General features: G+C 51.8%; 1 long non-coding RNA gene across 3 annotated transcripts; it reads left to right on the top strand.

Moving 5' to 3' along the window:
* LOC135364773 (uncharacterized) lies at positions 1–26,834 on the top strand. 3 transcript variants are annotated; one of them, XR_010412475.1, is made up of 5 exons: positions 1–1,919; positions 12,179–13,242; positions 15,792–15,957; positions 16,055–16,394; positions 17,133–26,834. It is a non-coding gene; the product is annotated as an uncharacterized LOC135364773 (long non-coding RNA). The 3 variants fall into 3 exon arrangements; XR_010412474.1 differs by having other exon boundaries at positions 12,176–13,242; positions 15,792–15,942; XR_010412473.1 differs by having other exon boundaries at positions 12,176–13,242.

Raw genomic sequence — 26,834 nt, 5'->3', positions numbered from 1 at the left:
GGTTCTCAAACTGTGTCCCCTCAAGCCCTTGGGCCACTAGGGGGGCAGTGGGGGACGGGAGCATGGTGTTCCAGCCCCGCCTGTGTTTCAATCACCCACAGTTAATCTCTTTCGTTGAGTGCAGTTGGAACTTTGATTGGAGAGGAGGCTCCGCTGCTGAAGTAAATATTTAAAAACCAGAGAACTAATCTAACCCCACCATTTCACCAAAAAGGAAACCGAGGCCCAGAAAAGAGAAGTGGCTTGCTTAAGTTCGCTCAGCTCAGTTGCGCCAGGGCTGCTGCCTGGGCTACTCACCCCTGGTCCAGGGACAAAGAGCCTTCACCCTGAGGAGGAAGAGGACAACTGCCAAGTGTGTGTGGAGGGGGATGTCCCCATCAAGGTCTGGGCTTCGGTCTCAGCTCACCTGACGAGGTGAGGCCTCGAGGGCCAGGAGCCATGTTCTCCCAAGGCAGGCAGCTCAGAGACTGATCTGGGCTGACAGGAGGGCAGAGTCATCCTCCGCCCTCACCTGCCTGAGCAACGGAGAGCTTTGCGAGTTGTCAGCCCTGGCAAGGCCTCTCCGGCTAACAATGACCCCAGCCCCTGCTCTCCAGTTTGCTGCCCAGCACCCCAGAATCACCTCAGATTCCTCACTGCAGGTATTGGAGGCAGGCAGGCAGGTACCCCCTGCCCCTTTACAGGTGGGGACACTGAGGCACCGGCAGCAAGCAGGCCTGGCACCACGCCTCCCTGACGCAAACACTGTGCTCTGGTCATCACTGCCTACTCCTCTGGTATCTCTCCCTGGCCCCTGTCCGTGCTAGGGACTTGCCCTCCTCCTCACAGAGCAGCTCTGCTTGCCCCTGCCCCCAGCCCCGTGCTGACTGGCCCACGCTTCCCCTCACTCGCTTTAGCAAGGACAACCAAAGTGCTTCTCTGGTCTCTCAGCAGGCCCAGAGCTCTTGGCCTAGCCCTTCTCCTGTGGTGGTAAACAGAACCATCCCCCAGCTGCAGAGAGAGCACAAGCCAGGAACTTGGTCCTCCCACACTGACTAGGTGGGACTGGGCCAGCAAATCCCAATAGGCTCCTCACACCTGCCCCTTCCCTGAGATATATGGCCTACAACTCAGCATCAGGGTGACCAGGCAGCTCAGGATTCTCCTGGTTAGCACTGAAAGTCCCAGGCTCCAAGAGATTCCTCAGACATGGGCAAGCCAGACAAACTGGTCCCCCTACTCAGCATACACAAAAGCAAGGTCATCACTCCTCCCACTTCTCCCCACTGAACAGTGTCTTCTTTCTGGAACTCTAGTCTCTGCTAAGGCTAATGGAGAGGACCACAGTCAGTCCCTTCAATCTGTCTAGCCCCCTCAGACTGAGCTGGGGACTACCATAGGCCCACAGTAGGGTCAGAGGCCTAGAGTCTGCCCTAGGCCCTGTCTACGACCTGTTGGAGGCCTAGTCCTGCCCTAGGCCCTGTGAGATAAACAGCAGACAGAGCCCGAGAAAGGCCTCGTGGGATCCTGGGCCTTGATCCCAATCCAACTTTATCCTCAAGCTGGGGGGCACACCACTCTGGATGACCCCAGGTAGGGCAACCCTAGGGCTGGAGCCAGGCAAGGTCTGCCCGGGGCTCACTGAGGCTGCCTCTATCTGTCTGACTTCGAGGTGAGTCATTTCCTCCCTCAGCTGGTTATGAGGCTGGGAGGGGAAGGGAGGGGGCGGCATCTAAAAATAGCAGGGCCTCCACCGCCCGGACACCCAAAGAGCTTCTCCTTGGGCAAGGGAGGAGCCAGCTTGTCCTTGGAGCTGACGCCAGCCGTGGTCCCCAGCCGGTGGCTGCTTTAGGCCCAGGAGCAGGACGGCCCGAGATCCCCTGGGCTCCCCTTCCCAGGCTCAGCAGAGGGGGCTGAGGTGTGGAGGAGGCAGCCTGAAGGTGAGACACAGGAGCAGCGCTGGGTGGGGAAGGAGCTTAAAGCAGACAGAGCCCGGGGAGGGGTGGGAGGATGCGTGGTGCGTGATTCGGACGGGGACTGGCAGAGGCAGCAGGGACTGCTCACCTCCCACATCATCTCCACGGAACCACCTTTGCTCCCCGCCCTACCCACACACAGGGACACACACAGGGACACGCAGACATGGCCCCACACTCAGCCGGCCTGTGAGTCATTTCCTACTAATAGGACTCCATTTCCCTCGTCACCAGCATAGACTGAGGACCTACTGCGTGCTGGAGTCACGCCCTGGAAGGCCAGGAGACGAGGCTCATGACTCGCCTTGAGGATGCCTTAAGAGGCCCCCTGAGGCACGGGCAGGCCAACACCCAGGGCAGAAACACAAGAGCCAGGGGAGACCCTGTGCGCTGGGACAATCTGCAGTCAGGGCGGCTCAGGGTTAAGTCCCGGCGCAGCCACTTTCGGGCCATGGGAGCTGAGACCGGTCACTAACGCTCTCCTTGCCCGGCCTGTGAGGGCCAGTGGGGTGAGGAGCCGCACTGAGTAACAGCAATGGCCGCTGTGGTGAATGCACCGTATTTACCTTGTTCTCTGCTATCCTCGCAGCAGCCTAATAAAGCAAGCATTACTGTCCCCATTTCACGTGTGGAAAAGTGGAGGCCCAAAGACATTAAGTAACTTGCTCAACATCATACAGCTGGCCGATGGAAGAGACTGGATTTGGACCCAAATCTGAGGCAAACTCATGTGCATTATGGGGTGCAGGTGGGGGCCTGTTAAAGTCTGGACTTGGTTGAGGGTACGCTGATCTCTGACTCTTCTGGGAGGGCCCTTAGCCACTAGGCCCGGGTGACTAGCAGGGCCAAGCCTTTGACTGGGGGCTGGCCAGTTTCCTTCTGTCTCACCTCCCTCACCCTGAGCCCCCGCCAGCCCCCAGGGTCCCTCACAGAAACACAGAATGTGCTAAGCCCTCTCTCGGGGTCACCACCTCTAATCCTTTCAACAGCCCAGTGAGGGAAATGGCACAACTCCCACTTGACAGAAAAGGCAGGCAGATCAAAGGGATCATGAATGTGCCGGTGGCCACAGAGCTAGAGAAAGCAGGTCCTGGACCAAACCCCGGCGCCCCAGGGCTCCTAAGTTGAGGCCCATTTCCCACAGCCCAGCTATCTGGTGGGGTGGGTGGGAACCCTGTGCTCTCCCTGCCTGATCACACTTTCCCTGAAGCATCTTGCTCGATTACCCGCAAAACCCAAACCTTGCACCAGCCAGATGGGCCCTAGCTCTGGTAAGAGCCTCTTTCTGCTTCTCTGGGCTTCCCCTGGTCCCAGGAGACTGGAGAGAGGCAGCCTCTTATCCCTACAGTACGGATGGAGACACCAAGGCAGGAAGTGACGTCTGCCAATGAGTTAGGGGCCAGAGCCAGCAGCAGCTGAGGCCGGGAGGCCACAGGTGGGCTTCATGGCCTGGGTAATGCACCTGGAGTGCCACACTGTAGAAGAGTGGTCATCATATAGTAGGCACAAATATCAACAGATTTGTGTTGAATGAATGGATGAAGGTTGCAGGCCCTGGGTGGAGAGAGGAGCAGTGATATTGCAGAAAGGATGAATATGATATAGAGGAAAAACAAAAACCCATCCCAGAAGCCCAGTCTTGCCCCAGTCACAGACTCCGCCAGCCCAGCTGGGGCTTGTCCTCACAGCTCTCCCATCTATGAGCATCATCATGGCTATCCTTTACTGGGTGAGTCCTAATGACCATGGGGCTTAGCACCTTAGAGCCACCATCTTATCTAATTCCTCCTTCAATCCAATGAGGTTGGTATGTACTATCATCATTCCCATTTGGCAAATGACTTATCTGGGGCTCAGAGAGGTTAAGCAAGTTCCCCCAGGACACACAGCTCAGCCCTTGTCCCAACAGGTATGGGACAACAAAGGCCAGGGCTGACTTAGAATAGCTCTCCACGTCCAACGGGGAGAGGGGCCCCTGTGTCTGCGGCTCCCGGGCTCCCACGTGGGGCTGCCCAGGTGTGCCTGCGGGTCGGCGCCAGGAACTCGGGTGTGTGTCAGGTCAGTGCAAGCGTGGAGGGACAAGCTCAGAACAGAACGCCCATGTCCCAGGGGCAATGAGCCGCGGCGCCTGGGCGGCAGGGGGACTTGGGGCAAGCCTGCCCGGGCACAGCGAGCCTCCGGCGCGGTGCCCTCCCCGGAAACCCCAGCCGGGGGAGGGGGTGAACGGCTGCGGGCGGCCCCGCCGGCGCCCTTCTCCCCGAGCTGGCCCAGCGCCTGCGGATGGGCCGCGCAGCACGTTGCCGGCGATTGCCCCATCCGGCCGCCGCGCGGGCCCGTCCCGCACGTTGTGCACAGAGCCCACCCCAGCCGCCCCGCCTCCCGCCCCGCCCCCCCCCCGCCCGGCCCCTTCCCCTGCGGCGGGGGCGGGTCCAGCCAGACGGGGTCCCCAGCGGCCCATTCACTCGGCGGCCGTCGCAGCCTCGTCCCAGACACCTTTGATGGCTGCCCTTTGCTCCGTCTGCTCTGAGGGGACAAATGAGGGAAATTGAGTAACCCAGCTCGGCAAGGCAGGAAACTCCTGGCCGCTTTGTTACATCAACGTTTTGGGGGGGGAGGCGGGGGAAGGGGGGAACTCCTGGGAGAATTTCTGGAGTTAAGAAGACCCGGGACAAATGCAGCCCTCCGGGGCTGTGAGCACGCTCCAGGCTGGTCTTACTGGTCTCTGCCTCCCAGGCCAGGCACAGTGCTTGACACTCCTAGGTGCTCCTCAGATTCTTGTTAAAATGCATTTCCTGGGGGCGCCTGGGTGGCTCAGTTGTGAGGCTTCTGCCTTCGGCTCAGGTCATGATCCGGGGGTCCTGGGATCGAGTCCCTGCTCAGCGGGAAGCCCTCTCCCACTCCCCCTGCTTGTGTTCCCTATCTTGCTGTCTCTCTGTCAAGTAAAAAAATAAAATCTTGGGTGTCTGGGTGGCTCAGTTGGTTAAGCGACTGCCTTCAGCTCAGGTCATGATCCTGGAGTCCCAGGATCGAGTCCCGCATCGGGCTCCCTGCTCGGCAGGGAGTCTGCTTCTCCCTCTGACCCTCCTCCCTCTCATGCTCTCTGTCTCTCATTCTCTCTGTCTCAAATAAATAAATAAAATCTTTAAAAATAAATAAATAAATAAAATCTTAAATAAAATAAAATGCATTTCCTCACCGTCCTCCTGCTGTGAGTGGCTGTCAGGTAAGGGGAGGGGTTTAGGGCTGGAGCTGAAGCCTGACATTTGGGGCCAAGGTTCTGCCTTTAGCATGGGTTTGCTGTTTCACCTGGGCAAGCCCCTTGACCTCTCTGGGCTACATTTCTTCCGGTGGAATCAGTAATAAGGTAACTTGCCTGGCCCTAAGACTCAGCACAGGCTTTGAATTCCTAGCAAGCAGGAGAAAGAAACTTCCATTTAAAGTAGAGACTTCCTCTTGAACATTCCTTCTCCTCCTACTCCTGGCTGGAGGCACAGTATTCTTTGTCTACTCTGAATGGCAGCAGTGAGTGGCTGTTTGTTGCCTGTCAGATCAAGTCCAAATTTCTTGACTTGGCACTTGAGGCTTTCTGACATTGAGTCTAAGGTACCAACTACACCCCTACACCGTACCCTCAGGGGGAATCTCAGACTCTCCCCCACACACACCACTAATGTTAATACTACTATGCCCTTTCTCATGCTGTTCCCTCCCCCCCAGAATGCTCTTCCCTGCACTCCTCAATGATTGGCTCCTGAAACACATCTCCACTATAAATGTTACCACCCTACCTACTTTCCCAAGTACCTGGTCTAGAGCAGGGGCCCTGTTATTCCCTCTCAGAGCTTCCTATTCCTTCCCTCCTCAGCTCTTACTGTCCCTTGGGATTAGAAATTTGTTTCTCCACTGGACTGAAAGGTCTATGAGGGAGAGATCGTGTCCATTTCTTCATCTCCATATACCCAGCACTTACCCCAGGAACCTGGCACACAGTAAGAGCTTAATAAATGTTTGTGGAAAGGAAGAAAGGATGGATGGTTGATTAGCAAAAACACCGAGAATGGCCAAAATGCCCTCCAGTAGAAGGCCAGTGTTGTAAAATGATGTACAGCTGGACGGGATACTAGGCAGCCTTAAGCAGGTACAGACCTCCATAGAAGAGTGTTCCTGATACTGTGAGAAATAAACTTTCTTTCTTTTTTTTGGGGGGGGGTAGGGAAGGGGAGAGGGAGAGAGAATCTTAAGCAGGCTTCATGCCCAGTGCAAAGCCCGACGCCGGGCTCAATCTCACAACCTTCGCCGAAATCAAAAGTTGGATACATGGGGTGCCTGAGGGGCCAGTCAGTTGAGTGTCTGACCCTTGGTTTCAGCTCAGGTGGTAATCTCAGCTTGGGCGCCTGGGTGGGGGTCATGATCTCAGGGTTGTGAGATCAAGATTGGGCCCCATGTCAGGCCCTGCACTCAGCAGGGAGTCTGCTTGAGATTCTCTCCCCTCTCCCTCTGCCCCTCCCACCCATTCTCTCTCTCTCAACATAAATAAATAAATCTTAAAAAAAAAAAGAGTTGGACACTCAAATGACTACGCCACCCAGGTGCCCCAGAAGAAAGTCCCTTTCTAATGAACAAGAAAAGGGGGTGGTGGTGGATGGGGAGCATGTTTCTAACGCCATAGAGATGTCTGTAAACATAAGTCAAGATGGTATACGCCAGACTGAATACCTCTGAGGAGTAGGATACAGACATTATCACGGTTTAATATATCATGCATCTAAACCTTGCTTGGACCTCATCTCGTCTGGAAGTCTTCTCTGCTCCTCCCTTGGGTTACAGGAGCGGCCTAGAGCAGGCAGCCCACTGCCACAGGGCAAGGCCCGGCCTCCTTCCTCGGAGTCCAGCCCAGAGGCAATGAGTATGCAGGCAGCTGGACAGACGAGAAAGCAGAGCTGGTGAGGACAGTGACGGCAGGATTGACACCAGGCAGCCTACCTCCACCTGCCAGGTGACATCACTGCAGGTTGCCCTGGGCCATCAGGCAGAGCCAAACCATGACAGGAAGCCTGGCCTTAGCGCGAGCGGGGCTCAGTCGGCTCCCTTCCTCATTCAGGACCCTCGGTCCCCGCTGTGGGAGGACACAGGGCACAGTCTCACTGCCCTCAGGGCGCCCGGAGTTGAGAAGTGTCAGACTCACTTGGCATGAACCAGAGGCCTCCTGCCGGCCCACTTGCCTGCCGTCTGTGCCCCAGTGGCTCCCGGGGGATCCAAGGCCACACGATTCAGCCCAACTGGGCCAGGAGGGAGGAAGGAAGAGCGGCAAAGGGCTCAGGGTCAGATGTCTGAGCTTCGATTCCCACGGGGGCCTCTCATTATGCTTGTCAGGAAGTAGAAAAGAGTACGGCCCTTTGCCTTCATTTTCAGTTTCCCATCTCAACTGGCCTCTCTTCCCCTGCCTGCCTCAAAACCGGTTCCCTGTCTGGAAAATCCTGGGTTAGTGCAGGGATGTACCCTCCATCTGGAGTCACTCAGTTTCCAGTAGTTTCAGGTCCACACCTACCAGCCGTGGGTCCCTGGACTACTGGCTTTACCCCTCTGTGCCTCAGTTTCCCTAGTAAACCCGTTAATGCATGGTGAGTGTTTATTTATTTATTTAGAGATTTTATTTATTTATTTATTTAAGAGAGGGAAAGGGAGAGCACAGAGAGAGAGGGAGAAGCAGGCTTCCCACGGAGCAGGGAGCCCGATGCGGCACTCGATCCCAGGACCCTGGGATCGTGACCTGAGCCGAAGGCAGACGCTTAAGTGACGGAGCCACCCAGGTGCCCCATAAAGAAACCTCAGCTGGACAGCAAATGTTTAGAAGTAGGCCCAAAACTCATAAGTGTATCTGTTATCTGTATGAATTAGCTATTATCCATGTGGCTAGGAGAGTAACAGTACCTACTTCACTGAGCTATTGGTGAGGGTTAAATTAGATAATGAGTGTCAAGTGCTTGGCTGTGTTAAGTGTTTACTTGTCTCACTAAAGACAATAAGATGAGAGTACAGATCTCGGTCGCTGAGATGCCAGGGGATCGCGGCTGCTGGGGGCTTCCTGGGAATAGAACGCTGGGCGCTCCGCGGCCCACGCAGCCATGCTGGTTCAACGGTGTTACCAAGCTGCCTGTTGCTGAGCTGTCTGGTTCGTCAACTGCCTGCTCCTTCAAACCCATTTAAACCAGCTCCATCTGGTCTGGCTTTCCCAACATACCATCCTGGCAGCTGTCACAGGCCCAGAGTACTGGGCAAAGTGTCAGGCCTGCTGCAAAATACATTGGAACTTTATCTGACCCCTGGCTCCCGTCCCAACCAGAAATACATTGGCTGGAACTCACAGCCAAGCTTGAGCAAGCCTGGAGGCTGGAGGAGGAAGGCAGCCAGGAATCATGGACCAGATATTCCAACCCACCCCCGCCTCCATCTTTGTTGGCCCCTTTTTATTTGCATCGTTCTATTGATGCCGTTCCTTACTATGAAACAGTTTTTGAAACCTAAGGCTGAAACCTGAGCTCTGGATTTTCTTCCCTCAGTGTTGATGTGCAGCCGTCTTTTTGGAGGCCAGGACAATCCTCTGTGCCACCATCTGGAACTCCCCAGAAAGGGCCCCACAGAAAGGCTGCAGGGGCAACCATGCCAGATTGGAACCTGGCCAGCTTTGGAGGCTGCGGAGCTCAGCCCCAGGGGCTCCACCCCAGTCAAGGGTGAGCCTCCCTCCTGGTCCGCTCCCTGAGGCCACGCCCACAGGGAGGTCCCCCGCCAAACAGGTCTTCCTGCAGGTACTCCTTGAAAAGGCCATTGTCTTGGAATAAAAGGAATTCCAGGAGTGACCCAACCCACGTGCCTTTGAGCATTCAATGGAGCTAGCTTGTCAGTGAAAGAGGAAAAAAAATGTTAGATGTGTTGCCCGGTTAAAGTTTTGGACATTTGGTTACAAATTCGAGAGCTCCAAAATGTCTCATTACACAGGTAATATTGTCAAGACCTTAAGCCTCACAGATGGGGAATTCATTAGATTCAGAATTTTGGGAAAATTGGCCTGATCAATTTGAGTATGGACTGAATATGAGATCATATTATGGAACTATTGCTAGTTTTCAGATTAGAGAATCAAAATGTGATCATTTAGTCGAAACCACAATGAGATATCTGTTAGAATGGCAAAAATAAAAAACACAAGAAGCAACAGGTGTTGGTGAGGATGTGGAGAAAAAGGAACCCTCATGCACTGTGGGTGGGAAAGCATACTGTGGAAAACAGTATGAACGTTCCTCAAGAAATTAAAAATAGAATTACCATATGATCCAGTAATTCCACTACTGGGTATTTACTCAAAGAATGGGAAAACACTAATTCAAAAAGATATATGCACCCCTATGTTTATTGAACGATTATTTACAATAGCCAAGATATGGAAGCAGACCCAGGGTCCATCCATAGATAAATGGATAAATAAGATGTGGTATAGGGGCGCTTGGGGGGCTCAGTCAGTTAAGGGTCTGACTCTTGATTTTGGCTCTGGTCATCATCTTGGGGTCCTGGGATCAAGCCCTGCATCTGGCTCTGTGCTCAGCAGAGAGTCAGCTTGAGGATTTTCTCTCTCCCTCGCCCTCTGCCCCTCCCCCTGCTCGCACGCTCTCTCTCTAATAAATAAATCTTAAAAAAAAAAAAAGATGTGGTATATCTATATAATGGGATATTACTCAGCCATAAAAAAAATGAAATCTTGCCATTTTCAACAACATGGATGGAGCTAGAGTGTATTATGCTAAGTGAAATAAGTCAGAGAAAGACAAATACCATATGATTTCACTCATATGTGGAATTTTTGTTTTCATATATGGAATTTAAGAAACAAAACAATCACAAGAAGAGACCAAGAAAACAGACTCTTAAGTATAGAGAACAAACTGGTGGTCACCAGAGGGGAGGTCAGTGGGGGGGAGGGAGGGATGGGCAAAATAGGTGAAGGGGATTAAGAATACACTTATTGTGATGAGCACTGAATAATGTATAGAATTGTTGAAGCACTATACTCTGTACCTGAGACTAATATAGCATGTTATATGTTAATATGTTAATTATACTGGAATTTCTTTTTTTAAGATTTTATTTATTTATTTATTTATTTGACAGAGAGAGAGACAGCGAGAGAGGGAACACAAGCAGGGGGAGTGGGAGAGGGAGAAACAGGCTTCCCGCGGAGCAGGGAGCCCGATGCGGGGCTCGATCCCAGGACCCTGGGATCCTGACCTGAGCAGAAGGCAGCCACTTAACAACTGAGCCACCCAGGCGCCCCTGGAATTTCTTAAATGAAATAAAATTACTAAAAAAAAAAATGTGATCATCTAGGAGAAGAGCCTATCCCTAAGAAATTCATATTGAAGTATTTGGGGGTGAACTATCATGATGCCAGCAACTTCTTTTCAAATGGTTCACCAAAAAAATGGTACAGATAAAGCAAATATGTCAAAAAGTTAACAATAGTTGAATCTAGCCAGAGGGTATCTACGTGTTTATTGTGTCATTCTTGGTACCTTTAGTAAAACTTTAAGAGGAAACACAAATAAAATAGGCTTATTCACATGCAAAATAAGACAATACAGAATTCATCTTGCACTAGATGAATTTCACCTCTTCTCTGAGGATAGAAATAGTAGAAACTAGATGGCGTCCAAGATTGTGGAGCTGAGCCAACCAAAGATAACCAACTATTTTTATTTATTTGTCAGAGAGAGAGCACACAATCAGAGGGAGAAGCAGGACTCAATCCCAGGACCTTGAGATCATGACCTGAGCTGAAGGCAGCCGCTTAACCAACTGAGCCACCCAGGCGCCCCAATAATCACAACATCTTTGTCAAGGAGGTATCATTAGTTCCATTTTATAAAAAGGGAAAATTGAGTCTCAAAGAGATTAAGTGCTCAGTTTTGGCAGCCCTGGGATTTGGAGGCAGGTCTTAACCACTGTGCACACTTTTTATTTTCTCAAGGCCTGGGGAAAATAAAAAGCAAAAGGTGATTGATGAGATTAAAACTTAGCTTGTGTTTGTGCCAAATCAGCCAACTGCCCTAGACCCCAGGGCACATGGGGTCACACCTCCGGCCCGGCTCTCTCACATAGACCCACGTTCAGGGGAGGAACTCGGAAGAGGCCAAGAATTCTAAATTCAAACTTGACTTTCCAGATCATTGTGACAGCGTGTTTACGGAGGTAGAAAATACATTTGACTTGACAGCTTATTAGCTTGACTTGTACATGTTGAATATTTAGACATGTGGTGTATAGGTTTCCATTTGCGCTCTTGCCCTGTGCCCTGCTTACCATGGTTCTCCTACGGCCCCTCAGTGGTGGTCAAAGCAGGGAAGTCCCTCGGAGTGACAGAGAGAAGCCACAAGCTCTGAGCAGAGACCAGGCCGGAAGCTTCCCTCTAGCAATTTCACCTAATTTCATCAAGGGTCAGGAAGTTAGTTGCTACAGTGTGGGGAGAAGTCCAGATCTCCTACGTGGCTCCACGTGATGCTCAACCCACCGCAGAACCTGCATCCCTATAACGTGCAACCACCCGCTCAGCACAGATTCTCCTCAGTCTGCAAATCACATTTGTTTTCTACCCTTCTGCCTACACCTCCGTTTTCCAGAATAGGAAAGGCTGGAGTGGCTGTGCTGACCACAGAGAAGGAAAGACAGGGTTGAAGGGACAAGACTGAAAGGGTCCTGGTGAAAGTGACAGGGTGGAGGGGAGTACAGGGCGAGGGGCGTGGGGGTCCCTTAGACTCTGGGGGGAAGTAAGGAGTGGGAGATGGGCAAGCCAATGGTCTCAGCCCGCAGAGTGGTGGTGCTGGGAAGAGCCGCTGTGCCCGAGGGAGGCCGTGGTGGTGAGGGTCGGTGGAGGCTCGGGCGAGGCCCCCGGCTGAGGCAGAGATGGGCCAGCGCGGCCTCTGGGGCGGAGGGCAGCCCCACAAAGCCCAACTGGGACCACTGACTCTGGCTTGAGGATTGACCGAGGAGATGCAGGATGGTGGAAAATGGCTTAAAATGTCCAAGTTTGGCTGCTGCCCCATTCAGATCCCTTTCTTCCACAATGCCCTGCGCCTGTGACCCGGACTGATGGCAGCCCTCCCCCCCAGCCCGTCACAGCAGGCCTGTGGGCATGGCCAGGCCATCGTGACCCCCCCCCCCCATTTCACCAGCAGGGGCCTGAGAAGTGGACAGGTGGCGTGCCTCCCTCAAGGTCACGGCCAGGAAGGCGTGAACATGACGTGAAGCCGACAGCCGGGCGTGGGAAAGGAAAACTAATGGCCAGATGCCAGAAAGGATGCGCCACTTGTCCTCACCACCGCCGGAGCTCCCACAGATGGTACACTTACTGGATGCCTGCTCCCTCGCCTGACCCCAAGCCTTTGGAGAGAGCCCGAGGCGGTAATCACCCCCATTCTGCAGCTGAGGCATCTGATGCCCAGAGAGGCCAAGTCAACGGCCCAAAGTCACACAGTAGCAAGTGAAGAGGTTGATGGCCCAGGTCAGGGCACAGAGTGGGTGCTGGCCTGGTGCATGCCGGTGAGCCTCCACGGTTGAGTCCACATGAGAAAACCCCACGGAGCCCACGTGTGTCGTGTGAGACGGAGGGCCCGCTTCCAAGCAGCAGGGAACAGCTGTGTTGGCAGGAGGGGGTGAGAAGGTGTGGGTGAGCACAGCTCTGACAACAGCAAACAGTGCGTGGGAGTGTGTTGATAGCAGGGCGTGCGATGGCAGTGCCTTGACCATGTGTGTTTCTGCTGGCAGAATGTTCTGGTCTGTGTTGATAAACAATTGTTTGGGCAGGCACGAGGCTGGAGCGGGGACAGAAGAGGAGCGCTGGGGGCAGGTGGAGGCGGGGTGGGGGGCAAGGCCAGGGTTGATGGCGGCCCGGGCCTGAGTTTCCAGAACAAGGGGCAGCAGGCTGGCAGCAGCTGTTTTCCCAGCTGACCTCACTGGGTGCGAATGGCTGGGTGTGGATCCCTCTGCAAACCACCTGATGATGCCCATAAACACGAAAACAGGAGCAGGGACACACTGTGAGGAAGAGAGTTCTTCCTGAGCTGCTAGTCGCACGGATGGAGGTTTAATCAACAGCTGAAGCCAGCGCATCGTGATTGCCGTGACCGAGTGGATTCCTCAAAAGTCGGCTTCTGGGAAGAGGCGGCACCCCTGAGAACAACCCTGCTCATGACTGTAATTGGAGCCCCCGAATCTCGCCCTCGCCTCCTGGCAGACACAGGTGCGAGTCTGCAAGGGCATCTCAACCTAGAAGTCACCACATGAGCGACTTTCGGGGGTGTGGGCCCCACCCCAGCTCTCCCCCACAGGCCCTCCCCTCAGAGTGCCCCCCTACCTGCTCCCTCTCCTCTAGCTGAGCTCTAGGCTACACCCAAGACCCTGTGGATCCCGCACCTCCTCCTGGAAGCCTTCCAAGCCTGTTCCAAGCTTAGAACTGCTCCCCCCAGAACCCCAACTGTCCATGTTGCCAGGACCCCTCCCACCGGCCTCCCCACGTGGGTGTAGCCAGAACATGTGCTCCGTGCAGGGTCCTGAAGTGGGTGCAGTGGGAATTGTGAACTCAGTAGTAGCTACCCTCAGGATCTTACGGCTCAGTTGGGGTGCACAGAGGGCAAATACAGAGGCTGAGTAAGGAATGTGGTGGGAGGGGCGCCTGGGGGGCTCAGTCAGTTAAGCGTCTGACTTCGGCTCAGGTCATGATCGGGGCCCCTGGGATGGAGCCCTCTATCTATAGGCTCCCTGCTCAGTGGGGAGTCTGCTTCTCCCTCTCCCATCTGCCCCTCTCCCCTGCTCATGCTCTCTCTCTGTGCTCTCTATCAAGTAAATAAATTAAATCTTAAAAAAAAAAAAAAAGAGGGCGCCTGGGTGGCTCAGTTGGTTAAGCGACTGCCTTCAGCTCAGGTCATGATCCCAGGGTCCTGGGATCGAGCCCCGCATCGGGCTCCCTGCTCAGTGGGGAGCCTGCTTCTCCCTCTCCCACTCCCCCTGCTTGTGTTCCCTCTCTCGCTGTGTCTCTCTCTGTCAAATAAATAAAAATACAAAAATCTTTAAAAAAATTAAAAAAAGAAAGTTCAGCAAAACCACGGCCCTTGCTGCTCCTCATGAGGCCCCGCCAGAAGACAGAGACCCACTTGCCTTCAGACACTTAAATAGAATTTTTCCCAGCTGTCACATTTTAACAGGACCCACCTGACCACCCCACACAGTGGCTGACTGCCTCTGTGTTTCCATGTGAGCGATGTCCGAAGGACCCTCACCCCAAAACACCTCCCTCCTGGCCCACTGAGGTGTCTGGAGTTGCGCTCTTAGCCCTAGCCTCAGGAGGCCTTATAAAAATCTGATTCATGGTTAAAGCACTATGTGGTTCCCCTGAAACTAACATAACACTGTATGTTAACTATACTGGAATGAAAATAAATGATTTGTGTGCACTTAAAAATGGTTAAAATGATAAATTTTATGTTACATGTATTTTACCATGAAAACAAAAATTTTGGAAGGACATGCATTGTTTTATGTCAAAATGTCAACAGCATTATTTTTCTAGATGATAGAAATTTGGGTAACTTCACTTTCGTTTTTATACTTTCCTATATTATTTGCTTTTTCTTGAGCAGTTGGGCCTATATTACAATTGGGCAATTGTAGTAAGCAATTGGGCATGTATTGGTAAGATAATATCCTTTCTGCTTTGAGAAATAAACACTTTGACTTTCAAAAAAATATATAATTTGAAAAAATTATATATATAATTTGGCTCATGGGGAAGCAATACCTGAAATCAGGATATGTCTAACTTCCTCTATCAGGGAATTTTGAAAAGACTCCCCCAGGGAGGAATAAAGACTTGCAGGTTCCCTGGCCCAGGAGGAGCAGCCCCAGTGATTCTGAGGGCAGCCAGGTCTTGGAGAACCCCCTAGGAGGTGGGTAGAGCTCCCCCCAGGGTGGGAAGGAAAAGGGGGCTCCTGCCTCCCTGGCCAGCTGTTGCTGACTCCTCCCTCCCGGGGGCGGGGCCAAGACGTGGGTTTTCCCAGTTCTTTTCCACGGGGGCTACGAGGCGGGGTGCCTTTCCTTGTTTAACAGCTCCTTTGGGGAAATGACAGGGATGGCCGCCTTGATGCAGGGCGCACCCAATCTTTGAGGCTGGACGAGGCCTGGAGAGGTCATTCAGTCCATTCCCCTGTCTCCAGGCAGCACTGGAATTATCCCAGCTGGGCAAGCCTTTATCTTGTTTTGAGGACTTCGGAAGCTGGGCATTCCACACCCTTCCTTGGTCAGCCATTCTCATGTCTAAACATTTCTAGCCAGGAAGTCCTTCCTCATGTCTATTCCAAACTTTCTATGCTAAGAGTTTCCATCCTGTGGCTTTTGTGGTTGCAGACAGGGAAATGGTCCTTGCTTCCCTGCCTTCATCCTAGGTCAGGAGCTGCTGGAGCCTTGAATCAGGACCGAAGTCCTCAGTCGAGGTGAACCCCAGGCAAGTCACTACTACTCTTTGAGCTTCAGTTTCCTCATCTGTCAAATGAGGTCAATGACATCCACAGTGCAGGAATTGAGGGTCAAATGAGACATGAGTGTGTGGACGAGGCATAAAACTCACCAGCAACGTTGAGGTGTAATTATCATTAAAAAATAACAACCATCCATCCCTGCTGAACCACTGTGTGAAAATGGTTTCCAGTGGGGTGGCACCCAAGACAATTTTAGCTGATACAAGAACAAATATTTTATTTTATTATTTTTTTAAGATTTTATTTATTTATTCGACAGAGAGAGAGCGAGCACAAGCAGGAGGAGCAGCAGAGGAAGAGGGAGAAGTAGGCTCCCCGCCAAGCAGGGAGCCTGATGCGGGGCTCCATCCCAGGACCCTGGGATCATGACCTGAGCCGAAGGCAGACGCTTAACCAACTGAGCCACCCAGGTGCCCTGAGAGCAAGTATTTTATTTATTTATTTATTTATTTATTTATTTATTTATTTATTTATTTATTTATTTATTTATATTATTAACATATAATGTATTATTTGTTTCAGCGGTACAGGTCTATGATTCATCAGTCTTACACAATACACAGTGCTCACCATAACACGCACTCAAGTATTTTAAATTAAAATTTCATGTGTGTTAGAAAAAAAAAAAACTAGCACATCAAATCCAGGATTTTATAAGCATTATTGCTTAGAACAGGGGCATGTTAAGACAACAACAGCAACAAAACTTACCATTGTTTCACAGAAAAAATATTGAGTAAATGATACCCCAGGTAGCATGAGGCTAGGGTGGAAATTGTGAAGGTGCCTTGAGAAATGCCAGCTACGTGGAGCGGGCCACGGCGAACCAAGGAGGCTGGTTCTACAGAGTGGGCAAGAGAGGGTGAGTCAGGGGAAGGATGAGAAGTGAAGTCCCAGAGGACGGGGGTGGGGTGGGGTGGGTGACAACTGTTGAGCGTCCTGCCCCCAGATGCAGCCCTCTCTGGGTTCTGGAACAGTCTCCCCGCCCAGAGCTGGGCTGTTACCAGCCCCAGCAAGGCAGGTGGGCAGGCAGGACTGGGATTTCATGTCTGTCTTGCAGTCCCCGGGGCTCAGAGCCCCCTTTCATCCAGCTCTCCCCTGCCAGGGGGAATCAGACAACCCGAACCCCATCTTGAATCTCTCCTGCAACATCACCCAGCTATGGTTTGTTAGCTTGTGCTGTGGGACTCACAACTTCCCAAACAGGTCCCCCTCCTCCACTCTCTACGTGGGATTGGGCAACGAGGCCTGGCAGGAAAGGTCATCTGAGACCCTCTGTGTGCCAGGCCCCTTGCTGGGCACCAGGACACAGAGTGAGTGAAAGAGACCCCTGCTCTCCAGGAGCTCACAGCAGCGCCAGGGAAACCCGCCTCTCTTGGCCATCCCAGCTATGATAAAGCTGTGTCTGCTGCCACTCCAGCAGTGGGGGAAATGGTCCCCTCTGCCTGAGGGTCCTTGGCCTCCTGGGACTAGGCATCTTATTGGAAAAGGACATTACCCCTCTGTGCTCCAGGAAGAGGCTCCAGGTCCCTCATTTACCCTTTATGCCCAAACCCTGTAGTGAGCATTTTTTTTTCCAAATATTTTATTTATTAATCAGAGAGAAAGAGAGAGAGAGAGTACAAGCCGGGGGAGCGGCAGAGGAAGAGGGAGAAGCAGGCTTCCCGCTGAGCAAGGAGCCTGATGCGGGACTCGATCCCAGGACCCTGAGATCATGACCAGAGCCGAAGACAGACAACCGACTGAGCCACCCAGGCGTCCCCAGCAGTGAGCATTGTCATGCCTCCTCTTGAGCTGGAGTTTCTCAAGCCCTGGTGTCTGTACACGGGTTCTCTGGAGTCTGAGACATCTCTATGAGACTTAAGATGCCTATGTTTTCATTTTGGAATTATCTTTAAAAAATCAGTATAAACAGATTCTACATCATCTGGATGCTTGGCTTACAGCCGATTATGTGATCACAAAATTTTAGTGTCTACATTTGCACTAATGTTTATGGAAAGCAGTCAACTTGAGTTTTGTTTTGTTTTGTTTTTTAAGATTTTATTTATTTGAGAGGGTGAGAGAGAGAGCAGCAGAGGGAGAGGGAGAAGCAGGCTCCCGGCTGAGCAGGGAGCCCAATGTGGGACTCAATCCCAGGACCCCAGGATCATGACCTGAGCTGAAGGCAGATGCTTAACCAACTGAGCCACCCAGGCGCCCCTTGAGTTTTGTTTTTTATTTTTAATTTAAGTAGACGCTACATATGGAAAAATACACAAACCTTAAGTATATAGATGGATGAATTTTCACAAAGAGAACACATCTGTGAAACCCAACAGGAAACATAATATTATTACTGCCTCCCTGGAGACCCTCCTCAAGAACTCCTACACCCCTCAGTGATAACCACTATTCTTCATATCATAGATGGGTTTTTCCCATTTTTGAACTTGATATATAACTGGGCCATATAGAATGACTCTTTGGTCCCTGGCTTCTTTCTCTCAACATAATGCCCATGAGATTCATCCATGCTGTTGGCATGTTAGCTTCTCATCCAGTGCTTCTTAAAGTCGGATCCTCACAAGTCATTCTTAGGGTTCCATTAATCTACCAGCTAGAGGAAAGCAAATGTGGGGTGCCTGGTGGTTCAGAAAGGAGTTGAAAGCATCCCACTACAGGGCACACAGTCCTGCCCTGGGCCTTCACTCTACAACCTAGAGCCTGCCACAGTCCCACTCCTGACTCCCAGACTGCAGCTTCCCAGTGCACCCTACTCGTCCAGGCCTCTAGGTCTTTGCAAATGCTGCTCCCTCTGCCTGGGATGCCCTCCCCTTGTTTGTCTGCCTAGCAAAGTCTTGTGTTGTTTGTGTCACTGGAAAGACTGCCTCCCTGTGAGGTCTCCCCTGGCTTCTCTGGGCAGACTCAGGCACCTCTTTTGTTGTGCTTTATCCATGTTACTCCTGCAGCATTTATCATATCGTGTGGTCACTGCAGGTCTTTCTGCCCACTGGACTGTGGGCTTTGAGACCTGGAGTGTGGGGCGACACTGGATTCCCTCCCAGAGTGACCGACTTGGGAGTCTTGCTGCACCCCCACCTCCCAGGGCCATCAGAGGCAGGAGCAAGATTCTCTGTCCTGGCTCACCTACCTCATTAAACACGGGGTTCGGTTGGCTCCCAATCCCTGCATCATCAGCAAGGGTGGACAGCTTCAGAACTATGGCATGGGAGTCCTTGGCCAAGCCACCACACCAAGGAATTAAAGGCCTGGAGAGCCCTGCTTGGGCCAATGCCAGGCCCTAGGGCCCAAGGTTGAGATACTTTACCAGACAGGCATCAGTTTCCTCATCTGTGAAATGGGAAAAATGAACCTGGTCACCTTCCTCTTTCCTGGGAAGAGTATGAAGTTAATGAATGCCCAAGACCGGATGTGACTATACCTAAGACTTAGTGCAAGCTGCCTGGAGGCAAGGGAATGGCCTAGGTGACCCTAGGTTCTCTCCTGCTGCCCGGGACTGAAGGACAGTGCGAGACCCACAATTCAGCTGTAGCTGCTCATCTTGGTCCCCCACCCTTCCCTGGGTGGGTCTTGGCTTGGAAGCCCTAATCTGCTTGCTAAGCACCAACCCCATTTATTCCAACCTAAATTTGTCCAGCCTTGTGCCTTGCCTCTGCAGGGCTGTGTCCAGGCCATAGCAGGAAATTGGGTTTCTTCGTCCCTTCTCACAGAACTCCATTCATACTGCCCCTCCTCTAGGCAGCCTTCTCTTCTTATCCTTGGGCGCGGTGGGCTCATCTGCACTCCTGGCATTTGTGAAGGGTTCGTGTCCTGGCTGTCCCCCAACTTCCGACCCCCACTCTATCCTGAAGTAGAACTGGGACCATAGAATGTGGTTCTTGGAAAAGCGGGCTCCACCCAGTGGGGAAGATGGATGCAGCGCCCTGTTGCCATGGCAACCAAAAAGCACCCCCGTGAGCCTCTTCATTGGCCACTGTGCTCGAGATCCCGCCTCCACCACCAGAAGGGACCAACTGGAGGCCGGGTGATGGGACCCTGTTGGAGGATTAGTGGGGGTGACACATCTCGCTTCCTGTTCTGCCCGCGGGGAAACCCGCCGGCGCTTGATCGCACTTCTCGTGGCCATCGTGGCTTCGATGGAGCTGTGTCCCGAGAGTCGGGGTGGGAGGTACGGGGAGGTGGGGAGCCTCTCGCAGGAGGTTTCCTCGGGCGGGCCTGGGGAGCCGCAGAGCTGGGTTGTTGGACTGGGGAGGAAGCCGTTCTTCTTCCCAGCAATGCAGGTCGCCAGAGGCCTCGGGTGAGCTCAATTCCCAGGCGCGAGAAGGCTCTGGCCGGCTTGGTGGTAGCCGGGGGGGAAAGTGGGAGGTGCGTTCCACCCCCGCCCCGGCACCCTGGCCTGCCCGGAAGGAAGGGTCGTGCCAAGCTCGGAGACTTGCACGGTTTCCTTTAGCAAAACTGCGTCAGACTCCGTCTGGGGGTAAACCGCCACTCACTGGTGACAGAGCCTTGATTACAACAGATCAGAAAGGGGAAACCGAGCCTTTCCCGCTTTCTCCGCCTTCTCCGGAAAGTTCCCTTTTCAGGAGACAACAGATTGAAGAAGATAGAGCCCGCCTTCGCGAGAAGGAGGGAGAGAGTGTTTGTAACTACTTTTGCTCTCTCAAAACCGCCTAAAATTACCTCTGGAAGCCTCCGCTTAACAATAACAGAACCATTTAACCAAGCCTGATTGGGGTTGAGACCCGGCAAGGAGCCACCTGATGGGACAGCACTAACGTGCTCCAGCCAGAATGGGCACTGGATGTAGCATCAGGCGGGACCCAATCTCTGAGCCGGACATTCCTCATCTGTAAAACGGGCTTGATTAGAGTGAGGATTCGGAAAAATAATCATGACACCCACTAGAACCTTTCTTGGTCAAACACACACCCCAACACAAAAACACCAGAGTTTCCAAGGGCCGCACACTCAGGGAGAAGCTTTTGCCCAGATGCCCTTGCAGGTCACTCCCAGGGGCCAGAGTCAAAATCAGTAACAAACACTTCTGGAGCATGTAAAAATTGATGGGTTTTGAGTGCCTAACAATAGTCAGGCTCTATGTTGTGTTGAACCCTGATCAACCCTTTTAATCATCCCAGAACAACCCTTCTTCTCTCCTGAAAAATACTGTGGACTGTTATCCCCATTTTGTAGAGGAGCAAACTGAAGTTTGTAGAGAAGTTAAGAAAATTCACCATGGGGGCGCCTGGGTGGCTCAGTCGGTTAAGCATCTATCTGCCTTTGGCTCAGGTCATGATCCTGGAATCCCCGGATTGAGCACCACGTCAGGCTTCCTGCTGAGCAGGGAGTCTGCTTCTCCCCCTGCCCCTCACCCTGCTCATGCTCTCTCTCTCTCTCAAATAAATAAATAAAATCTTCATTAAAAAAAAAGGAAAGAGGGGCGCCTGGGTGGCTCAGTCGTTAAGCGTCTGCCTTCGGCTCAGGTCATGATCCCAGGGTCCTGGGATCAAGCCCCACATCGGGCTCCCTGCTCAGCAGGGAGTCTGCTTCTCCCTCTTCCTCTGCCTCTCCCCACTGCTCCCGCTCTCTCTCTCTCTGTCTCAAATGAATAAATTTTAAAAAAAAATTATTAAAAAAAAAATAAATAAATAAAATCTTTAAAAATAATAATAATAAATAAATAAATAAAAATTTAAAAAAGGAAAGAAAGTTCACCATGTGAATTTCAGACTCTTTCTGATGCAAATGACAGAAAACCTGACTCAAACTGGTTTATGCTAAAAAGGGAATTTGCTGGCTCAGGAAACTGAAAAATCCAGGCATGACTTGATCTGGAGACTCCAAAATGTCATAAAGACTGAATCTCTCCACTCTGCCTTCACCATCTTGGCGCCACATTTGGGCTCCATGAGTGGTCTTCTACGAGCAGCTCCAGGTTCATATCATCCCGAGTCCTAGTTCTGTATAAAAGAGGGTCTTAGTAATTGCAACACGAGTCCCAGGATTTACTCTAATCACACATGGCAGACGCTGGTTAGGGGGTCATGTGACCACACTTACATAAGACACTGCTGGGGAAGAATCTGCACTGATTGGCGGCCTGGTCACATGCAGCCTCGTGGGTACCAAGGGGCTGAAAGGGAAGGAGGGAGGAATGTTTCTCCCAAGGAGGAACAGAAAAGATGGGGAATGGGTGCTAGCGGCTAATCTGACCTGTGTCTTCCACACTGAGGTCATAAGGTGACACGGTTGAGAAGAGTTGGGGCGGGGACTGAGCCCTGGCCGTCAGACTCCAGAACCCACAACCCTAACTCCTCTACACCTTCCACTCTGCGTGCCAGCCTGCTACTAAGCACCTAGTAGAGAAAACGTGGATGTGGAAGGTGAGGCCCTTGCCCTGGGAGAGAGCCCAGGCCTCCTTCATTGGTCCCAGGTCACTCCTTATCACATCTGGTACCCATCACCACCTCCCACCCTGGCTGTTATCCCTGGAGGGTCCTGGAAGCCTCTCTGATAGCTGGCCCTGGGCTATTGCCTGCCATGCTATGGAAGGCCTTCCACATCAGCTCTGGTTATGCACTGTCCCGGGGTCTAGTTGCTTCCTGTTTCTCCAAGCAGAGGGGAGATTCTTTGGGGACTAGGACTATGTTCTCCCTTCTCCTGTATGTGGTCCCTCTCTGGGACCAGGCAGAATTTGTGCAGTAGGCAGCAACGGTGATTTTGAGAGGCCCTAAGAAGGCCCTTTTCTACCCCTTTTGTACCTCCTTTACCATAAAAAAATTCCATCATTAGACAGGATTTCACTCCTTCAATTACCCTTAAGATTCAAATTCCCCTGAGAGAGGCAGTATAGTAGGGCTTAACATTCATTCACACTATAGTGAGAAGTAGCTCATAGAATATTTCCTGAGGGGGGCACCTGGGTGGCTCAGTCGTTAAGCGTCTGCCTTCGGCTCAGGTCATGATCCCAGGGTCCTGGGATCGAGCCCCGCATCGGGCTCCCTGCTCTGCGAGAAGCCTGCTTCTCCCTCTCCGATTCCCCTTGCTTGTGTTCCCTCTCTCGCTATGTCTCTCTCTGTCAAATAAATAAATAAAATCTTAAAATAAAAAAAAAAAAGAATCTTTCCTGAGGGCAAGCTTTTTCATCTTGGCCACCATTCATTGAGTGCCTACTATGTGCTTTCCACTGATTCAAGAGCATCTCATGCATTAGCTCATTTAATCCTCACAACTCTGTGAAGTGGATACTAGTGACCCCATTTTACAGATGAGGAAACTGAGGCCCAGAGAGGTTAATGATCATGCCCAAGGTCTGCAAGCAGTGGAAGTCTGGTTCCAAAACCTACACTCTCCATTACTCCACTGAGATAATCCCTAAGACTTTTCAGTGTTCTGAGATCAGTTCTTCTCCCTGAGAACAGTTCTGAGATCAGTTCTTCACACAGCACCCAGTGAGAGGAGCCTTGGGTCAGCTCCCTGGTGTCCTGGGAACAGAGGGAGAGTGTGGGGGGCATGGATGCTGGGAGCTGCCAGAACAAACCTGCTCCTTCTTCCCTTCTTCCTCTTCTCCCGCCCCCCCCTCCTTCTTTTCCTTCTCTTTCTCCCCTCCTTCCTCCCACGCATCCATGTAGCCGCCCACACACCTACTAGGGGTGAGGGCTACAGGTAAGCAATGACCAAAACAAGTGTCCCTTGTGCTCTCACAGGTTTGATAGTCTAAAAAACAAACAAACAGGGGCACCTGGTTGGCTCAGTTGGTGGAGCATGTGACTCTTGATCTCGGGGTCGTGAGTTCGAGCCCCACGTTGGGTGTAGAGAGTACTAAAAATCAATCAACCAATCAATCAATAAGTAAAACAAAAAACACTTGCTATTTCTTGAGTGTTTATGGTGAGCAGGGCCCTGAGCTAGGTGCTGAAAACATGCATCATCCCCAGAGCCCACTTTCTCAGGTGGGAGACTGGCACTTAGGAAGAGCTACAGGCATTATCTCATTTAATGACTCCAGACTGACTCCAGAGTCCCAGCATCGCACCCTAGACTGGACTGCCCCCCTCTTGGGGTGTAGTGAGGATCCAGTGGATACTTAGACTGAGGAGTGCACACACACACACACACACAACCCTGGCTCTGTGACTCCAACAGCCAGCACCAGAGGCAGCCATTTCTGCTGTCTCCAGCACCCTCCTTCCCACCAGGGGCCAGGCCCCACCCCAAACAGGAGTGGAGTGGGGAAAGGCCATCTCCCAAGGAAATGATAGGCTGGCACCCCGAGACCTCTGAATGGAAACCCGCAGGGAGATTGAATGAGCCTGATCTAACCAGAGGTTCTGGAAGGAGACCTCACCCGCTCTCCCTGGGCAGCCTGTCAGCGTGAAGTCCTGGTGCCTTGGTTTCCTCTCCTATAAATTGGTTTGCTCACAGGCTGTGTCTGAAGTATCACCCACCAGAAGCTTCCTTGATCCAGCTCGTTGGGGAAGCTCCTTGCTTTCTGACTGGGTCCTTCCAGGTTCTTCACAGGGATTGTATTTCCCGTTTTACAGGTACGGAAACGAGGCTCCGAGAGGCTGACCCACAGCCACCTAATGAGTGTTAGAAATGCAATGAGAACCCACCCAGGTTTTTAATCTGTTGCTGCAACAAGTGTCTACTAAGCACTCAACTGAATGCTGGCGTCTGAGCTATGTCCAGGAGATACAGCAGCGAGCAAGGGAGGCTTGTCCTACCTCCAGGAGAGTCCATTTCAGTAGGGCTGACAGATGAGAGGAAATATTAGAAATGTTGGCAGGACAGGGTGACAAGAGCTAAGAGGCTTTTGGCAGGGCAAAGGACCTGGGGCCACCTCAGCTCCCACATTTGGGAGGACCCAGCAGAGCAAAAGTCTGGGGGGCTGGGGAGGTGAAGTGGGAAAGGTTGGGGTCTTGGCCCAAGTAGGGTGTTAACTGGGAGGAGGAGTTGGAGCTGCCCCACCCCAAAATACCCAGACTCCTCTCAGGCCTTGTACTGCCTGCCTGGAGTTTCCACCCCAACGGTTTCCTTGTCTGGGGTGCTTTCCAGCCCCACCTGCTTTCCTGGAGTCCAGTTCATCTAACGCTCCTGCCAGGCATGTACCTGGTGCCTAGTGTCACTCTGCGTAATTCCAGAAACCCAGGTGTCCTCACCTGCTCCTGATTCAGTTTGACTCACCCTCCTCAGTTCTGGAAGTTGGCTCTTGGCTGTTTTTACCTCATGCTTGGGCATCTGGGGCTCGTGGGAGCAGCAGATCCTCCTTCCCACTCTTGAAGGTTAAACTGGTTGGTGTCATGCAGGGGAAGTAGAGGAGCCCTGAGGAGGGAAACCTCATCCACCCACGATTAATTTCCTCCCTCTACAACCCACTTCAGACATCTCCTTTCCAGCGATCACCAATGTTCTTCCTGTTCTTTTTTTTTTTTTTTTAAGATTTTTATTTATTCATTTGACAGAGAGAGACAGTGAGAGAGGGAACACAAGCAGGGGGAGTGGGAGAGGGAGAAGCAGGCTTCCCGCCGAGCAAGGAGCCCGATGTAGGGCTCCATCCCAGGACCCTGGGATCCTGACCGGAGCCGAAGGCAGACGCCTAAGCGACTGAGCCACCCAGGTGCCCCTCTTTTTTTTTTTTTAAGATTTTATTTATTAATTTGACAGAGAGAGAGAGACAGTGAGAGAGGGTACACGAGCAGGGGGAGTGGGAGAGGGAGAAGCAGGCTTCCTGCCAAGCAGGGAGCCCGATGTGGGACTCGATCCCAGGACCCTGGGATCATGACCTGAGCTGAAGGCAGACGCTTAACTGACTGAGTCACCCAGGCACCCTGTTCTTCCTGTTCTTAACAGGAAAAGGACATTATCTAGGAAGAATAGCTAATATTTGATTGTTTACTAGAAGCTGGGTACTTCTCACAACATTCCATTATTTGTTATTATTTTCCTGATGAAAAAAACTGAAGCTCAGAGAGGGGACCCATCTTGTCTCAAGTCACACAGCAAGGAATTGGCTGAAATGGGATTGGAACCCAGGTATACTAGACTTCCAAGTGGTTTCACCAGGGACACACATACCTGACCCCCACTCCAGCTGCCCACAGGTGGGAGAGGGAAGTTAGGGCTCATTCCACCTGCCAAGCTTGAGCCTGCTCAGATCCAACCTCATGCACCCCCAGGATCCTTTTGTGGTGGCGCTGGGGGGATAGAAACTCTGAGAGGAGCCACCATTTGCTCAACCCAGGGATCTGAGGGCCATTACTTCCCCCATGGGAAGAAGCCCAGACCTATAGAACTCCCATAGGAAGCGCTCCCCAGATGAATGGGCCAGGTCTGTGCTGCTTGGTGGGAGTCATGGCCAGTCATCCCTCCTCATTTTAGATGGGCCCAGGCGTGCCACGGCAGCGTACCCCCTCCTTCCCTCCCACAGCTTGTCCCCAGTTGGCATCCCTCCCACTGGACCTCCCCTCCCCATCCTACCTTCACACCAGATAAAGCTGTATGGCCCAGAGCTGTGCTAACCAGTACGGTGGCCACTAGCCCCTTGTGGTTGTCGAGCACTTGAAATGGGACTAGTGCTGCTGAGGAACCGAATTTTAAATTGTATTTAATTTTAATCAAGTTACATTTACATTTTAAACTTGATAATGTAGTTGGGACGCCTGGCTGGCTCAGTTGGTAGAGTGTGCGACTCGATTCTCAGGGTTGTAAATTTGAGCCCCACAATGGGTGTAGAGATTGCTTAAAAATAAAATCTTATAGGGGCGCCTGGGTGGCTCAGTTGGTTGAGCGACTGCCTTCGGCTCAGGTCATGATCCTGGAGTCCTGGGATTGAGTCCCGCATCGGGCTCCCTGCTGGGCAGGGAATCTGCTTCTCCCTCTGACCCTCCCCCCTTTCATGTGCTCTCTCTCTCTCTCATTTAAAAAAAAAATTAAAATTAAAAAATAAAATAAAATCTTATAAAAAAATAGATAATGTAGTTATTGGAAAACATTTAAGTATGTGTGGAACACCTTGGGTATGTGACTCTACTTATGCAACCCAAATTTTATGAAATCTAAACACAGATCATTTTCTGATGAAAATTTAGCAGGTAGTAGAAGTATAAACCAAACACCAGGTTTTGAACGCTTAGTAATAGAAAATGTAAAAATACCTCACTGATATTTTTTTACATTGATTACATGTTGAAATGCTATTTTTTGTATGTCATATTAAATAAAATATTAAGATTGATTTCACCTGCTTATCTTTTTAACGTAGCTACTAGAAAGTTTTTTGATTATTTATGCGGCTCAT

This window comes from Mirounga angustirostris, unplaced genomic scaffold (genome assembly GCF_029215605.1).
Source record: "Mirounga angustirostris isolate CCGP_5_RB_7025 unplaced genomic scaffold, mMirAng1.0.hap1 SCAF_6, whole genome shotgun sequence".
Lineage (NCBI taxonomy): Eukaryota > Metazoa > Chordata > Mammalia > Carnivora > Phocidae > Mirounga > Mirounga angustirostris.
The sequence above is the reverse complement of the archived record's forward strand: the minus strand, read 5'-3'. Positions and strand labels throughout refer to the sequence as shown.